Raw genomic sequence first — 6,779 nt, forward strand, 5'->3', positions numbered from 1 at the left:
GTTGCCTTACCGATGGACCATATAGAAAAATAACTATTTTTAAGAAACAATTTCAATAGCAATGTAGATGTTTTAGGTACATTGTGCTGTGGATTTAATATAAAGTACAAAGGCATCTTCCTAAAAAACCAGGGGACATATTTACAAGAAAGTGGCGCAGTGCGGCACCTCAAGCCATTTGACTACGCTGCATCACTTTCAAAGCACAGGGATGCGTCATATTTTCAACAATATGCCACAACCCTGTGCTTTCCCCTGCACTGGTGCACAATTGACTGCCATGCGCAAACGCAGGCACCCTTCCACCATGCTGCAAGGGTGTATGCATTTTAGAGGAGATTGTTTTTGTGCAGGAAGCAACACCTTCCTCAACAAAAAGAATCACAGGAATGCAGCACGCTTCAAAAGAGGAAAAAAAGTGGAGAAATAAAAGTATTTCTCCTCGTTGTGCCTCCTTAAGCCTCCCCTGGGGAGGTGTAGGATTCTGACGCATTCCCAGGTTTATGAAATGTTCTAAATGTGAGAATGGGTGATGTATGGGAACACCCACAGCAACACCCATGACACGCCTCTTTCACGCAAAGTGCTGCATGAAAAGGAGCCGTATTTACAAGGCAATGAAAAGCCATGCAGTGTGGCTTTATGTCACCTTGTAAAGATGGAGCCGCATACTTCGCCGTTGGTGCGTCAAAAAAAGTGGCGCACCGGTGGCACAAGGGCCTTGCACATATGCCTCCATGTATTCTAGATTGCAATTCTTGACATACATATATGCTGCATGGTATTTCTGCCCGTAAGCTTGGTGAGACAGTCATGCTATCTTTTAGAGAATTTTATAAGGGGAAGGTCCAACCTAATCCGAATTAGGATAAAGCTAAATAAATCTCATAATGGATCAGCGATGTATTTTTGGAAATTCTTATTTTATTCAGCAAAACATTCTGCATTTAACCATTAAAAAAGGAGACTATTTCTCAACATCTCGTCAGGGAACACACTTAAGAAGCAGAGGCACAAACAAACACGCTGCAGTAAAAGAATCACTTAGAGTACCAATGCAGGCTTTTAAATGAAAGCCGACAATTAAACAAACATACACTGAAATAATGTTTCTAGGAGTCAGCCATCTACATCTATAAGGCATACATTATACATTTCTTTATGAAACATAATAGATAATAGGAGGTGATTAATTCATGCATTTTTTTAAAAGAAAGAGGCTAGGGAGCTGCCACTCCTCGAAATAGTTACATGGGTCATTCATAGGCCCAATCAGCAAGCACTGAAGGGTTCAAGCAAGCTGCGATCCCTCAGGAGAAAGAAGTAAACAACAATCTTTTGCTGTTTAATGGGCCAATGTCACAAGACAACTCTTTCTCTAAAGACGTGAGGCAATATTTCTAAGTGGATGTTAGATGTGGGGTTACTGGTTGGCTGAATATGCACCCAGGCCATGCAGGAACTGTAGCTCTAGTAGGGATAAGCTAGATACACAACTGAGATAACCTGTGCTCACTCTCTGGTAGCTTAGCAAAGATTAGGCAGGCTTATCAAAAGTGACAAAGTGTAAAGTGTTTGTGCAACGCACAGTAACATAATGAATCCACCACGAAAGATCCACACAGGGTTTAGAAAAAAATGGAAATATTCATCTGACTAAAACGAGACCAAAACAACAAAAATACAGTGAATACTTTGCAAGATATATTATTTTTGAAATGCAGGCAAAAATAAGCCTTTCTTAGGTTATGGGCATCCAAAAGCACAATTAAATCATTGTGTTTTTATTGTTTTGAGTGTTTGCGTTTATGTAGGTAATGCACAGTCGCACTGACCGTGTTGCATTGAGTTTGGCTTCACAAAACAGAGGCTTTGGAGTTAGGAGGAAGGCAAGTAGTGATGCAAGTCATGTCTGACAGATCCTTAGTTAGTCTCCCAAGACTGCACCAGCCCTTTGTACACAGTACCTTCTCCAGGCGCTAGACTCCAGCAAGGCAAACCGCTGAATGGAGGACTTCATAGACAGGACTCTGTCATATTCCCAAGTTAGGCCCATGTAGCGAAGAAGCTTATTTCTTACATTGTCCTCACAAATAACATATTCAGCTGTGACTTATACAACATATTTGCATGCATGTCAATGTTGGATTAGTCTCCCTTAAGCTAAACTTGTTTTCACATCTAACTTCGCACAACATTATCACAACGCCCTGAACATCATGTAAAAGGTCTTGTTTCGTACTTTGTACAAATGTCATCATTATCTTCATCCATGGTGCGACAGGGGTATCTTTTATATCAATAACATTGCTAATCTATACTCAGATCACAAGGCTGCTTTTTATTATAAAAGATGAGCATCCCGATAGTTTGGCAGAGGAGGCACTTCCACTGACACAGCGGTCCTTGGAGGTTGAAAAATCACCATGCAGCAATCTGACCAAGACGGGGTCCTTGACTCTATCCCTTCAGGCAATGGGATTGGTTTGTCCCATCAGGGATCCATGGTTTTACAGCTACACAGACTCTAGATAGAGTAGGGTTCACAGTGTTTCCCTGATAAAAGCCCTGATATTGACACTACAAAATATGGTTCATGCATTTCCCCCATTAGTTATGGGTGATTAATTTTACTATGTCCAGTCCTATAATGAAAATTAACATTATTGGGGCCGTAATGGATTAAGGAATTACAAAGGTTGCACATTAAAGCACAAGATGCTTTGGGAACAGGTGGCAAAGTTGAAAGAAGGCCTGCCACAGGCTCATTTTATTCATACATTGAGTCATCAAAATGTTGGTGTTCATGTTGAAGGGAATTCGATGGCGGATGAACCAACCAAGGCAAAGGTTCATACTGCTGCCTTTGCTGCAACAACTTGCTCTAGAACGAGGATAGACAGAACAACTATGATAGCGTCAATGCCATGCTCAACAGGTCAGCTATGCCAAAAAGCTTTGCAATCAAGCACTCATAAAAGTTAGATGCACAAAACACTCTGTATGCTCAGATTCCAGGAGTGGGGGATAGATTAATACCGAACACTGATCGCAGATTGGAATTGATATTAGCTGCACATGTGGCTCTGGGTTCTGCTCACGCATGGATTACTGCTACAATTTCACTACTAAAGCTGCGCTATTAGTGGCCTGGTCTTTCTAAACAGACCATGGACTTTGTCCTCAAAAGTGACATTGCCAGCAGATGAAGGGCTCCACTGTAGAACGTCCACCGCAAACACCTTTATTGATCTCAGGCAAACCTCCAGCCTGTGTATATTTGGATCACTGCGGTCCCTTACACTCAGAAGGGGCTTACAAGTAAATCTTGGTGTCACTAGATTCATGCTCCAGATTCCTGTAATGTTTGCCCCAGTGCTTGGCCGAATCTCAAACTGTTTAAAGAATTTGCAAATCTTTATTGGCACGTACGCTATTGGCACACTAAATTCCTACCAGATTCCAGTGTTCAGCTGTCGGGCCTACAAAGAAGCCATGGCAAGTTTGGGTGTGGCCTTGCGGTACTCCTCTCTGTACCATCCAGAGGGAAATTTGGTCATTGATAGGAAAAACTGTGTCTTAAAGCAGTCCTTGACAACGAGGCTAGTAGGTTCGGGTGGCAGTGGGGTCAATCATCTATATGGGGACCAGAGGGCACTTAACAACATGCCAAGAAATTCCCTGGCGGGGGGGGGTCGTACACCTTATGAACTCCTGTTTGGGGTGAGGAAGTGGGTACCCCACCTTGACACTGTGGAGAAGAAAAGGAAAAAATAATTCAGCGACCAAGAATTTGAGATTTTGGTCCATAAATGTGTTGCAGAAAATAACAAACCTTTTGGGAAGTTCTCACCAACAGTACCTAAGCCTATTACAAATGTAAAATGAGGTGTGTACAAACAGTATTAACATTGTGGGGATTACAAACTGGAGGAAGAACCAGCAATGAACCACAACCAGAACGAACAAACCTAGATAGGCGAATCTGCCCCACATGGGGGGGCAGAAAGCCCACTAGACACCAGGGATTTCATTTGCACAAATTTAGGAATGGGGGCAATATATTGCACCGCTCCAAAATATCGGCACAGACATTCTCCCCCCCTGGGGCACTGATGGGTGCAAAAGCCCCCAATCTCCCCGCTGGGGGATTTCTATTTGTGTGTGCACACATATGTGTGGGGGCTGCCCTAAATGGGCATTATAATGCCCCCACCCCTCTGAAATATTGGCACAGTCTTTCTGCCCCCTTGGGGCACATATGGGGCAATAGCCCCCCATCTGCCCGCCCCGGGGGGCAGAAAGCACACTAGACACCAGGGATTTTTTTGTCTGCAAACTTAGAGGTGGAGGCTGCTCAAAATTGGCATTTTAATGCCCCCACTCCTCTGAAATATTGACACAGTCTTTCACTTAGACACTAGGGAAAGTTTCTGTGTGTGTGAACTGGAGTTCTTCTGATGGTCTGTGTGTACTGGCGTTTGGCTGGCTGTGTGTGAACCTGCATTTTTCTGGCAGTGTGTGGACTTGCACTTAGCTGGCAGTGTGTGTGGACCATTGCTTGGCTGGCAATGTGCGTGGATTGTCCTTGGCTAGCGGTCTGCATGGATGGCACATGTCTGGCTGTGTGTGTGGACTGTCGCTTCGCTGGCAGTGGGTGTAGACTTTTGCTTGGCTGGTGGTGTGCTAGGTCTGCCATTTGGCTGGTAGTGTATATGGATGGTGTCTGGCAGGTAGTGTGCATGGATGGCACTCGGCTGACGGAGTGGCTTCTGTGGATCCTCCAGCATTCTTTTTACCAGAATTGCCTGCAAACCTCTCATTTTAAGCTAAAAAGTCATACTTTCTTACCATTTCTGCGTAGAAAAGTTGTGGGATCACCACACCTGGCACTTGGCCCACTCATAAAAGTGAAGTACCATTTTTATTAGGAGACCTGAGGGAACCCTGACAGGTAGGAAACTTGTGTCAGCACAGTAATCCCACAACTTTCCCACACTTAAATATAAGGAAAATATCATTTTTTTTAGCAAATTTGCAGGGGATTCTGGGTAAGAAAATGTTAGAGGATGCACACAAGCCACCCCTCCCTGGACTCTCCTGGGTGTCTAATTTTCAGAAATGTCTGTGTTTGGTAGGTCCCCCTGATGATCGCCAAGCCCAGGACCAAAAGCACAGGTGACTCCCTCACAAAACCATGTCTTTTTGTGATTGATAATTTTCAAGTCACCACAGTACGATTTGGGCCATTTCCTGTCGCGGGCACTTGGTCCACCCATACAAGTAGGGTACCAGTTTTATCGGTAGACTTAGCAAAATGCTGGGTTGTTGGAATTTTGTGGCTCCCTGCAGACTCCAGAACTTTCCATCACATAAATATGAGGAAAATGTGTAACAAAATATGAGGTTTGCATTGTATTCTGACCACCACATCATTACATTCCACATCAATGAATCAGTTAAATTACTCTCTGCAAAACCCACAAGTACGAAAATTTGGAAGAGGAATCTAAAAAATGTTGGTTCCGACTGACTCGCAACCTCCAATCCTAACATCCTGTTTCCCCCTGAAGGCTTCTCCGATGTACAAGGTCTAACTAACCATTACTTCCACTCCATGAACATGGTACTAGACACACTAGCTCCTTTACAATTGGAAAGAGTCACCACAAAAGACTCAAAACCCTGGTATGATGGTAGGCTAAATGAAGACTGACGATCCCTAAAATTAATGGAATGACGATGGGGATCTGCACCATCATCTGACCACCTCAAGCTTCTAAGAACCACGAGAAACTCCTACTACAGAAAGATCAGACAATGAAAAGCTGACTTCTTCAGTAATCAATTAAACCAAGCCAAGAACCGTCCCAAAAAGCTATTCGAACTAATCAAAGCTCAATCTAAGGGTGTACACCCCACCCCCATGATAACCCCGACACACTACCCCATTGCGAGGAATTTGCCTGCTTCTTTACTATGAAGACAGAAAACATAAAGATGGACCTGCTCAATGATCTAATATCCCTTACTGACACTCAGATGGCACTTCATTGCCCCCGCCAGGAGCCCCACTCATTTGCTCCGCAAAGTTCGACCTCAAAAACAATACATCTTGGTCCTCCTTCAACACTTACAGTGAAGAAACTATACTAAAAACGCTAACAGCCTTGAGCCTCCAGCCATTTCACAGACCCTCTTCCCACAAACTACATAAAAAGCTACATTTTGTTACTGCCTCTATGGACCAAGATTATAAACACCTCTCTCCTTCAAGAAACCAAACCAGAAATCCTTAAAGCAGGGCAGGTGTCCCCTATCCTAAAGAAGACATCAGCGGACCCGTCGGACTAAATTAACTATCGCCCAATATACAACATCCCAATTCTGGCCAAACTCTTAGAAAAATGTGTTCACACGCAGCTTGGCAACCACACAGATCAATTCAACCTGATCAACCAATACCAATCCTGCTTCCGTGCAGGTCACAGTACTGTATCAGCCATGACCCACATAATAGATGACACACTAAAATCCTTGACCAAAACGAAACCTCTTTACTAATCTTGCTTGACCTATCTTCGTCCTTTGACACCGTCAGACACGACAAATTGCTAGATCTACTGAAATACAGAATGGTATTATCTGGATCTGTTCTTACTTGGTTCACCTATTTCCTCCAAAATAGATCAAGGTTAATCAATCGTTATCCAAACCCGTCCCAGTCATGTTAGGAGTACTTTAGGAGGACTGCAGGGATCATCCCTCTCACCCACACT

This window comes from Triturus cristatus, chromosome 8 (assembly GCF_964204655.1).
Source record: "Triturus cristatus chromosome 8, aTriCri1.1, whole genome shotgun sequence".
In the NCBI taxonomy this organism is placed as follows: Eukaryota; Metazoa; Chordata; class Amphibia; order Caudata; family Salamandridae; genus Triturus; species Triturus cristatus.